Source organism: Littorina saxatilis, linkage group LG5 (assembly GCF_037325665.1).
Source record: "Littorina saxatilis isolate snail1 linkage group LG5, US_GU_Lsax_2.0, whole genome shotgun sequence".
NCBI lineage: Eukaryota > Metazoa > Mollusca > Gastropoda > Littorinimorpha > Littorinidae > Littorina > Littorina saxatilis.
Window position 1 is genome coordinate 8,881,684 of NC_090249.1, and position 12,461 is coordinate 8,894,144.

The window sequence follows — 12,461 nt, forward strand, 5'->3', positions numbered from 1 at the left end:
ATCCACACACACGCGCACACGTTCCATTGGACGTACATTTATTGTGTGTGTGTGTTTGTCTGTGTGTGTGTGTACATGAGTGTATATGCATGGATGCGTGCACTCGATTGTGTGTGTGTGTTTTTTTGAACCATGTATATATTTTCTGTTGTCATTTACTTATGTTATTCTGTAACTATGCGTTTGAATCATTATATATTTTAGACGTCATACTTTTTGTTCGTATCTTCACGATGGCTTTTACCTTTAATGCTTCCAACTTTCAAAGCGCTGCAAGGCTGGGAAGAGATGCGCACTTTCATCACTGTGTGTGTGTGTGTGATCATTTGGGTGGCTGGAATTTTACACCAATGAGCAAACGTATAAAGAGAAAATTTTGTTCATGTAGACGTAATCATGCAAACGTCATTCCTGCCAAAACAAATCATTTTTCAGTGTTGTGTATAAGGTATATTTTATTTTTCATTTTCTTCAGATATGGCGTCCCAACGACCAACTCACTGCGATCTCACTTCAAGACGGTGACCACAACTTGGCCTGTGAAGCAGTACCCCGACTTCGACAAAAACAAAAGCAATCGTTCCAGACCATCATCAACCAATTGTCAGATGCAAAAACCAAAGCGAGCAAAGACTTCACACAACTAACCAATCTTAGGCGTGAAAATCAACGCCTCCAGTCGGCCACCTCATCTTCACTACGTTCATCTACACCCACCGCTGCACCAAACAACCCTGCGGCAATAGCCAGCTCATCTTCATCTGCACTACGTTCATCTACACCCACTGCTGCACCAAACAACCCTGCAGCAATAGCCAGCTAATCTTCATCTGCACTACGTTCACCTACACCCACCGCTGCACCAAACAACCCTGCAGCAACAAGCACTCCTACAAACACATCAAACCACCTCGACAATGTCGACGTCCTAACACAACCCAGTCCACTTCAGATGACGCAGTCACATCGGGAGAAGCTCTCCAAGCATTGTCTCGGGAATAAACATTCACATTCAACCCATTTTTTGACAACCTTTTTTCAGTCAGTAGTTGCGGGTAAAATCTGATCCCTGTTTTGAATTTTGTGGAATCATTTTGCGACATATCGATAAAGTCACGAGACAAAGAACATCAACAAAGACCATATGGGCAATCATGTAAATTTTTGCGGGGGTGTAACGGAGATCGACTTTGACTTTATAAGAATAGGAATCACATCATCTTAAACTCTACACACGGTGCCAACTGCAACGCGTGTGGCACACAGCATGACAAACAAACAAGTCGCGTAAGGCGAAAATACAATATTTAGTCAAGTAGCTGTCGAACTCACAGAATGAAACTGAACGCAATGCCATTTTTCAGCAAGACCGTATACTCGTAGTATCGTCAGTCCACCGCTCATGGCAAAGGCAGTGTAGTAGTTGCGCTAAGAAGGATAGCACGCGTTTCTGTACCTCTCTTTGTTTTAACTTTCTGAGCGTGTTTTTAATCCAAACATATCATATCTATATGTTTTTGGAATCAGGAACCGACAAGGAATAAGATGAATGTGTTTTTAAATTGATTTCGACAATTTAATTTTGATAATAATTTTTATATATTTAATTTTCAGAGCTTGTTTTTAATCCGAATATAACATATTTATATGTTTTTGGAATCAGCAAATGATGGAGAATAAGATAAACGTAAATTTGGATCGTTTTATAAATTTTTAATTTTTTTTACAATTTTCCGATTTTTAATGACCAAAGTCATTAATTAATTTTTAAGCCACCAAGCTGAAATGCAATACCGAACCCCGGGCTTCGTCGAAGATTACTTGACCAAAATTTCAACCAATTTGGTTGAAAAATGAGGGCGTGACAGTGCCGCCTCAACTTTCACGAAAAGCCGGATATGACGTCATCAAAGACATTTATCAAAAAAATGAAAAAAACGTTCGGGGATTTCATACCCAGGAACTCTCATGTCAAATTTCATAAAGATCGGTCCAGTAGTTTAGTCTGAATCGCTCTACACACACACACACACACACACACACACACACACACACACACACACACACACACACACACGCACAGACACACGCACATACACCACGACCCTCGTTTCGATTCCCCCTCGATGTTAAAATATTTAGTCAAAACTTGACTAAATATAAAAAGAGCCCCTGCAATGAATACTCCATGCTTAGTCCTATTTATCAGTTTTGGTAGCGCTGATTTGGCAAATGAAATGTTTTAATTACGTTGTGCTGGCTTGCAGCCCAAGAGAAATATTAAACAAAAGCAAATTTATTTCTTCAGGCCTGACCATCATAATGCCATGTACGCATGGTGATCTGTAAACTTTTGTTCTCTGTGCACAATGCATGTGTAAACATTTTGTTGTTCGCAGAACGCAGAACCAATTTCACATTTTAACCCTTAGGCTGGTTGTCGCGACATATGTCGCGCTACTTTACGTATACTGTCACCTGGTTGTCACGACATATGTCGCGCTACTGGCTCAGTCCGATTACCTCCCATGGATGCGAAAACCTATATGACCGTTTTTACATTTAGTCAAGTTTTGACTAAATGTTTTAACATAGAGGGGGGAATCGAGACGAGGGTCGTGGTGTATGTGTGTCTGTCTGTCTGTCTGTCTGTCTGTCTGTGTGTGTGTGTAGAGCGATTCAGACTAAACTACTGGACCGATCTTTATGAAATTTGACATGAGAGTTCCTGGGTATGATATCCTCAGACGTTTTTTTCATTTTTTCGATACATGTCTTTGATGACGTCATATCAGGCTTTTCGTGAAAGTTGAGGCGGCACTGTCACGCCCTCATTTTTCAACCAAATTGGTTGAAATTTTGGTCAAGTAATCTTCGACGAAGCCCGGACTTCGGTATTGCATTTCAGCTTGGTGGCTTAAAAATTAATTAATGACTTTGGTCATTAAAAATCTGAAAATTGTAAAAAAAATATTTTTTTTATAAAACGATCTAAATTTACGTTCATCTTATTCTCCATCATTTGCTGATTCCAAAAACATATAAATACTTTATATTTGGATTAACAACAAGCTCTGAAAATTAAATATATAAAAATTATTATCAAAATTTTTTTTTCTAAATCAATTTAAAAACACTTTCATCTTATTCCTTGTCGGTTCCTGATTCCAAAAACATATAGATATGATATGTTTGGATTAAAAACACGCTCAGAAAGTTAAAACGAAGAGAGGTACAGAAAAGCGTGCTATCCTTCTCAGCGCAACGAATACCCCGCTCTTCTTGTCAATTCCACTGGCACTGCCTTTGCCACGGGCGGTGGAGTGACGATGCTACGAGTATACGGTCTTGCTGCGTTGCGTTGCGTTCAGTTTCATTCTGTGAGTTCGACAGCTACTTGACTAAATGTTGTATTTTCGCCTTACGCGACTTGTTTACATTTAGTCAAGTTTTGACTAAATGTTTTAACATAGAGGGGGGAATCGAGACGAGGGTCGTGGTGTATGTGTGTGTGTGTGTGTGTCTGTCTGTCTGTGTGTGTGTGTGTAGAGCGATTCAGACTAAACTACTGGACCGATCTTTATGAAATTTGACATGAGAGTTCCTGGGTATGATATCCTCAGACTTTTTTTCATTTTTTTTATACATGTCTTTGATGACGTCATATCCGGCTTTTCGTGAAAGTTGAGGCGGCACTGTCACGCTCTCATTTTTCAACCAAATTGGTTGAAATTTTGGTCAAGTAATCTCCGACGAAGCCCGGACTTCGGTATTGCATTTCAGCTTGGTGGCTTAAAAATTAATTAATGACTTTGGTCATTAAAAATCTGAAAATTGTAAAAAAAAAAAAAAATTTATAAAACGATCCAAATTTACGTTCATCTTATTCTCCATCATTTTTTGATTCCAAAACATATAGATATGTTATATTTGGATTAAAAACAAGCTCTGAAAATTAAAAATATAAAAATTATGATCAAAATTAAATTTTCGAAATCAATTTAAAAACACTTTCATCTTATTCCTTGTCGGTTCCTGATTCCAAAAATATATAGATATGATATGTTTGGATTGAAAACACGCTCAGAAAGTGAAAACGAAGAGAGGTACAGAAAAGCGTGCTATCCTTCTCAGCGCAACTACTACCCCGCTCTTCTTGTCAATTTCACTGCCTTTGCCATGAGCGGTGGACTGACGATGCTACGAGTATACGGTCTTGCTGCGTTGCATTGCGTTCAGTTTCATTCTGTGAGTTCGACAGCTACTTGACTAAATGTTGTATTTTCGCCTTACGCGACTTGTTGTTATTTTTCTCTCTAATTCACCAGTGGCTATGTAACATGTGTTACAGAATTGCACCAGTGTAAGGGTTAACATTTTATTTTTCACTCACATGTTTGCTGAAGTGTACAAATTTTGTTCCATTTAGTGCTGTTTTTTTTCCCCGTCTCTATATATTGTGATGTGTACAATTATTGTTCTCTGGGCACATTTTTTTGCACATTTATGTCCCTCATTTATGTCAATGTAGCCGCTAATTTGTTTTAAGTCCAGTCAATCGTACAAACGTTTCATTGTGGGTCACTCGAGCTGTCGGGGTACTGCGACGAGATTTCTTTCCCAATTATATGATTGGTTTTATATATTCTTTTACACATTTTAACTAGCATTCATCATCTTGGTTGAAGCGTGACAAAATTATTTTGTCACATTGATTGAATTCTCAGACTGTCCACATTGACTGAAATCTTAGAAAAGGGCACAATTTAACGCTGTTTTATTCTTTCCCAATTATATGATTTGTTATTGTTCACAGAACCCACTGTATATTTACCACTGGGTTACTTTTTCATTCCTATTTGCTGATGTGTAAAACTTTTTTTGTACTGTGCACACTATTTGCTCATTTAATGCTGTGTTTATGTGTTTGTTTCACTCCCATGTGTCATATTTTCTGAGATTTCGGTCAATGTAGCCCGCACTTTTTTTGTTTTGCCGCATTTACTGTTTAGCCTTTCCTTCGTAACTGTCTGCCTTCACCAAGCTGTAGATTCTTGCATTACTAATGGCGAGCAGCTACACAAGAAAACAAAGAAAGTGTATTCAAGCGCCGAGCCTGGTAAAAAGAAAATATCGCTACATTGACCGAAACTGATTCAGAAAGCGTCACATGTTTGCTGCTGTGTAAATGGTTTGCAGTTCATTGCACATTGAACGCTGCTTTTCTTAGGTTTGATGTTTTATCACATTTTGTTGTTCTGTGTGTGCTAGCGCTTTTTTTGGGTAACTTTGTCGCAATTACTTCTAAATTTAATATGTTACTGTTGTCACTGCACAAGTCATGGCCAATCCACCACTGTGCCCTTTTTTTCTTTTTTTTTCTTCCAATAAATGTATGGCATTTTGTTCTGTACGCGCGTGCCATTGCACATTGAACACGTTTTTGTTGTTGCTTATTCATAATTAACTCTGTAATTAATGAAGAAGAAAAAATCCCGTGCGGAGCACGGGTATTACTAGTTTATTTTAAACAGAGAGAGAGAGAGAGAGATTGGATTGGATTGGATTGTTTAATTGTATAACCAGTGATTTGGTTTTTACAATGGTAAAAAAAAGAGAAAATGTACAAAATCAGCATTTCACGTAATCGAATCAAATGTATATACATGGTGTTAAATATTTTTGGCAGTTGCTTGCTAATATAGTCACCTCACCATATGTAGAGGTTACATGCCGAGTCTCAGTGATTATTAAAAATAATGGTCGAAGTTGGCGGATCATGAAAAATGCGAGCTTCAGCGAGCTTTTTCATGACCGCGAACTGAGACCATTATTTTTAATAATCACTGAGACGAGGTGTGTAACCTCTTTATTCCTCCTTTCTTCAGATATTCAAAGAAAACAGGAGTTTTTGTGCGAAAGTTTGATCGAATCCGAATCACTCAACCAGTCAACCTGCGCAGGCGATCGATTAATGCGCGGTTGTATAGTTCCGTGCAAATCATTCCATTCTGTTAACACTTCTTGTCAGTTTCCCTGTTTTAGACTAAAATCAAGTACACAGATATGCTGTTATTCTGCTGTGGCGGTAAAGGCAGATATTGTGTGTTCTGTTTATGTTTTAGCATCGTGTTAGGATAATGTTCTTTCGTCAAATGGGACTAGCAGACGAACTTTTGCACCCGTGTTCGAACGTTAATTACTGTATGAAGTTCAGTTTTCTGGGGAAAATAGTGTATGAAACCGCTTTATGTTGTTTAAATTGATGAGATGTGTGCATTTTGTTGCGTGTGATCTTTTTATAAAATGAAATATTGTTGAAAACTGACCGTCGGATTGCAGTCAGTGTTGTCGAAGAAACTGCGTTAAAAGAAGGGGAACTACTCTTGTCGGCAAGAGTATGAGTTACTTGCCTTGGGAATTTGCTTGTGATGAACGGTGTGTGCACAGCAGATCTAGATTCAGAAAACAACCTAACTCATGGATTTTATATGGAGATTCATGTGTTCAGGCCTGTAGTTGTTAATTTAAATGCGGTATGTTTGTATTGTTTGCTCCAGAGATGTATATTTCGTACGTATAGAGCGTTCGGAACTTTTCAGTCGCAAAAGTAGTACCAAAACAGAACAGCTTCTCAACCCATTGCGCTATCGAGGATTCAGGCTGTTGCTGGCTCGTTATTTGTTTGGTTGCTGGGTCATTATCGAAAAATAACTAGCTCTACAAGTTTACAGAGGTAAAGAAGCAGAGGGGGGAATAAAGATATATACATCGTAGCAAACAGTGTATCAACCATGAAAACTTTCTGGTAACGGTAATACCGAGAGGTACATTTTCCATGTCACGAATCAAACATCAAGTCTCTTCTGCCTCGCTTTCCAAGCCAGGAATAGATATTTAGCAAAACTTACGGCTTTTGTTTCGTCGCTACCTTTCAACAGTTCACACAGTTGGAGTTCGCATGGAGAGTCAACCGGTATGCCAATATATCTGGTTCTAATAGCCTGATACACTGGGCACACAAAGACAACATGTATTTCATCCTCAGTTTTATTTGTACAAAAAGGGCATAGCCGGCTTGATTCCGAATGCGAAAAACGTTGCCTGTGTGCACTGAATGGAGAGACGCCAAGTCTGAACCTGCTGAGAGCTGTCCTGTAGATATTCACTTTTATAAAGTCTAAATAATGTTCTCGTCCGATCAGACTTTTGTGACTGTGGTAAAGTTCAAAGCGAGGACTTTGTGACGTATGATTGAGCCATTTCAGACAAAAGTTTTCACTTAATCGTTCTTTGAAGGTGCGCAGGAATAGTCTCTCATCTGCCACGCTTCCAAATTGCCACACAAGCACACCGGTGACACTGTGACGGTTCCCCTACGCTTTGTGTTCGGTGCCCTGACCCTTTGTGTTCGGTTCCCACTCGGTTCCCACACGCCAAAATTCGCGGACAAAACATCCATTTATGGTAGTATTACGCAATGTTGCTCTCTGAGAATGGTCTTGTTAGATCTGTGAGTGTTTACACTACATGCCTAGGTGCTGTTGGATTGAAGGTTTTTGATATTTTAGCCGTTATTAGGTAGAATGCCTTCCACTTTACTGCAAAACTGCATAATTCGTAGCATCGGCAAGAAATATCCTACCAAAAAATGCCTGCTTGGAACTGTCCGTGGTCCAGCAAAAAGTTCAACATGTCTGTAGCAGACAGCCCAAGTTTCAAGATTGTAGGGCCATCCAAACAGCCGTAATAATAAAAACAACAAAAGTAGTCAGTGAAATTGGCTGTGTTCGGTCCCCCCACACTTTTGTGACGTAGGCGTGACGGTTCCCATAATTCATTGTGTCGGTCCCCACTTTCTGTGTCGGACCCCACTTTCGACCTAATTTCTCTGTGACGGACCCCACAACCAGCCTATTTTGTGTCGGTCCCCACACCTTCTTGGATTTATGACTTGCCGGTTACTTGTATCATTGTATTCATTGAATCTAATTGTCTCGGAGTTATTTTTCAGCAAAAACCGGCAAGGCAGCACCTTTTGTAATACCAAGTAAGTCAGATGACATCAGTATGTGTGTGTGTGTGTGTGTGTGTGTGTGTGTGTGTGTGTGTGTGTGTGTGAGAGAGAGAGAGAGAGAGAGAGAGAGAGAGAGAGAGAGAGAGTTGTGTTTCCGTACCCGCGACAGCGTTTTTCCAGCGGCGCGACGCCAATCAAGCACATAGAAAATGACCATGAGTGTTTCCACACGCGCGACGCGTTAGCGGCGCGACAAGCGGCAAGCGACGCGATTTTTTTGAAAGGGTCCTGGAGCGATTTTTTCGCGTTGTCGCGCGGCAACGCGGGAGTTTACAGATTTTACCGCATGTTTAAAACGCAAGTACGGAAACACGTCACGCGTTTGCGCGCGTTTTCTTTTGTCGCTGCCGCTGTCGCGGGTACGGAAACAGAACTTACCGCGAGTACGACACTACCGCGAGTACGACACTACCGCGAGTATAACACTACCGCGTGTCACACTACCGCGAGTATAACATTACCGCGTGTCATTTTATGACTTCCATGGCTGAAGGCAAAGGTTGAAATGTTTCCTTGAAATATAAAACAAAAAGGCCTGGTCTGTTCTCTGAACACTAATTCAATGTTTGTCATGCTAACCAAGAACTCAAAACGATCAGAACACACTATCAGAATACATATAGAATGGGTTGCTTCCAATCAAAGTTAGAACACAAACTCACAAGAAGTAAGTTTGCATGCGTTCTCTCTACGGTTATGGTACTCGCGGTTGTGGTACGCGCGGTAGTGTGACACGCGGCAGTGTTATACTCGCGGTAGTGTCGTACTCGCGGTAGTGTGACACGCGGTAGTGTTACACGCGGTAGTGTCGTACTCGCGGTAGTGTGACACGCGGTAGTGACGCTCGCGGTAGTGTCGCATAACCGGAGTGATCTGGAAAGGTGTCAATCTCTCTCTCTCTCTCTCTCACTCTCTCTCTCTCTCTCTCTCTCTCTCTCTCTCTCTCTCTCTCTCTCTCACACACACACACACACACACACACACACACACACATACTGATGTCATCTGACTTACTTGGTATCACAAAAGGTGCTGCCTTGCCGGTTTTTGCTGAAAAATAACTCCGAGACAATTAGATTCAATGAATACAATGATACAAGTAACCGGCAAGTCATAAATCCAAGAAGGTGTGGGGACCGACACAAAATAGGCTGGTTGTGGGGTCCGTCACAGAGAAATTAGGTCGAAAGTGGGGTCCGACACAGAAAGTGGGGACCGACACAATGAATTATGGGAACCGTCACGCCTACGTCACAAAAGTGTGGGGGGACCGAACACAGCCAATTTCACTGACTACTTTTGTTGTTTTTATTATTACGGCTGTTTGGATGGCCCTACAATCTTGAAACTTGGGCTGTCTGCTACAGACATGTTGAACTTTTTGCTGGACCACGGACAGTTCCAAGCAGGCATTTTTTGGTAGGATATTTCTTGCCGATGCTACGAATTATGCAGTTTTGCAGTAAAGTGGAAGGCATTCTACCTAATAACGGCTAAAATATCAAAAACCTTCAATCCAACAGCATGTAGTGTAAACACTCACAGATCTAACAAGACCATTCTCAGAGAGCAACATTGCGTAATACTACCATAAATGGATGTTTTGTCCGCGAATTTTGGCGTGTGGGAACCGAGTGGGAACCGAACACAAAGGGTCAGGGCACCGAACACAAAGCGTAGGGGAACCGTCACAGTGTCACCGGTGTGACAAGGCCAAAACCAAGCTCACACAACAAAGACTTAACACGTGTGACCCAGTTGTCATGGCCCCTCTCATGCATATTCAATAGGGACAAGTATGCCATCTTAGAAAATCTAACGTCCGGCTGCTTAAGTAAGCGGAACCAATATTAAATGCACTTTGCAGCGGACTCAATGTGAAGTGGAAAACGGCCAAGTTCACTGTAAATCATGTCGTTAGGTGTCATGGTTGGTACATTCATAAAAAGCTTGCACGCGTAAAGGTGCACCCTTTCGATCTGTTTATTTTCGCTGTGACCCCAAAGTTCAGAAGCATAGAGCAGTGAAGGGAAAATTTGAGCATCAAACAGTTTGAAAAACACTTCGCATGAGGAAATACCACACTTTTTCAGCGTTCTAAGGATTTCCATTGTTCCCTTTTTGCCTCTCGACACAAATTCCTCCGTGCCTATGTTTAAACTCATCATTGTAGAAAAGGTGAAGCCAAGGTATTTATACCTACCAACAACTTCGAGTATCTCAGTGCCTAAGTACCACTTTTCTTTCTCGGATAGATAACCACCTTTACGGAATACCACAACTTTTGTTTTTTCCGCATTAACTTTCAGTCCGAGTCTGTTTGATGATTCGTATAGTGTGGTTAGCTGTGTTTGCAGTCCTATTACAGTAGATGATATGAGGGCGAGATCATCCGCAAACAACATGAGAAATATTTCTACCTGGTTAGGTAGTAACTGAATGCCCTGTCTCCCTTTCCCGATTATGTCATTTGCGAGTTCATTGATAAAGAAGGTGAACAGAATCGGACAACACATACATCCCTGTTTCAGGCCCTGAGAGAGAGAGAGAGAGAGAGAGGGGCCGACAACCTTTCAGCAACTCACACACACACACACACTGAATATTTACTAAATGCATTCAAACACACACACACACACACACACACACACACACACACACACACACAAACACACACACTTCCTCTCCCCCTCGTTATTGGTAAAAATCACACGGACATTCTTGTTAGAAGGGAGGCAGCATTTTCTTGAATCTAGAGACAAATCATGTCCAAGAGTATTCTCCCTTTTCCTTCGTTGTCCTCGCCGGCTGTGACACGCACAGTTCACTGCACAGTCGCTTGCCTCTCCACTCCAAAGCCGACTTCTTCTGGATTCTGTCTCACAGAGGGCTGTTTATTTTTCAAACGAAAATAACAATCGTGGAAAAACAGTGTCTACAATCACGGAAATGCTTTCCAAGAAGTTCCCAAGCCGAGGCAGAGTTATAGCCAGCTAGTTAGATTATCAAATTAGTGCATTATCGTGTGCCTATGCCATACTTATTGGGTTCCGATTGCCATTGAAATTGACAACTTTTTTTCCACAAAGGCGAAGGCGCAGAGGCTTGAAACCCGAGATCAGTGTGTGAATACAACGTTGCGCGCCCAGGCTGAATGACATTCGGAGTTTGGCCAACGACAGGAGCACTGACAGGCCCTTCATGACGGTCGCGTGATAATGTCATTGTCGTTCGTTCCCATCTACTATTTGCAGCCAGGTGAATAGTGGTGTGCGGGGTGAGAAGGACGCGGAAGCATTCAGGGCGAGGGACTGAGGTTTGTTGGTCGGTACGGCCCGGCGCCTTGGTGATTGACCGCACGTGAAAAGCACGGGCACAACAAAGGCCCGCCTTCAGACCCACGCAAATCAACTTCAGCCTGTCGAACCGGGGCTGGGGCAAAAAACCAGCAGTGTAAACAGTGCTGTCCTCTGGAACTCGACTTCTTTGTGGGGATGGTTGGTTCTTCCCTGTTTGGTGTTTATATTCGTGTTGTTGTTATCTACTGTTACCATCTATCGGAGATCTGCTGTTCTCAGAGTTTAGCAGGTAAGTCAGCTCTGCTGTCAGCTATTCTTAGTGTTAAACCTTGAATTTACGTTCATTCATCGCCATTTCTGCTCCGTCAGCTTTCCTTTTTACCTTTACATATATATATATGTAGGCCTCATATGTTCTTTTTATATTTAGTCAAGTTTTGACTAAATATTTTAACATCGAGGGGGAATCGAGACGAGGGTCGTGGTGTATGTTCGTGTGTGTGTGTGTGTGTGTGTGTGTGTGTGTGTGTAGAGCGATTCAGACTAAACTACTGGACCGATCTTTATGAAATTTGACATGAGAGTTCCTGGGTATGAAATCCCCGAACGTTTTTTTCATTTTTTTGATAAATGTCTTTGATGACGTCATATCCGGCTTTTCGTGAAAGTTGAGGCGGCACTGTCACGCCCTCATTTTTCAACCAAATTGGTTGAAATTTTGGTCAAGTAATCTTCGACGAAACCCGGACTTCGGTATTGCATTTCAGCTTGGTGGCTTAAAAATTAATTAATGACTTTGGTCATTAAAAATCTGAAAATTGTAAAAAAAAATTAAAATGTATAAAACGATCCAAATTTACGTTCATCGTATTCTCCATCATTTGCTGATTCCAAAAACATATAAATATGTTATATTTGGATTAAAAACAAGCTCTGAAAATTAAATATATAAAAATTATTATCAAAATTAAATTGTCCAAATCAATTTAAAAACACTTTCATCTTATTCCTTGTCGGTTCCTGATTCCAAAAACATATAGATATGATATGTTTGGATTAAAAACACGCTCAGAAAGTTAAAACAA

The 12,461-nt window shown here is 41.0% G+C and overlaps 1 protein-coding gene and 1 long non-coding RNA gene across 2 annotated transcripts in view; both read left to right on the forward strand.

The window, feature by feature from the left end:
* Positions 1-1,608, forward strand: part of LOC138966244 (uncharacterized) — a 13,272-nt gene extending 11,664 nt beyond the window's left edge. The window contains exon 3 of the long non-coding RNA XR_011455648.1: positions 476-1,608. This is a non-coding gene — a long non-coding RNA (uncharacterized lncRNA). The remainder of the gene's footprint in view (positions 1-475) is intronic.
* A 9,398-nt stretch (positions 1,609-11,006) lies between these two features.
* The window catches only part of LOC138966255 (cytokine receptor-like factor 1), a 104,145-nt gene continuing 102,690 nt past the window's right edge, over positions 11,007-12,461 (forward strand). Inside the window, exon 1 of the mRNA XM_070338396.1 lies at positions 11,007-11,665. The gene's annotated coding sequence lies outside the window, so the exon portion shown is untranslated. The remainder of the gene's footprint in view (positions 11,666-12,461) is intronic.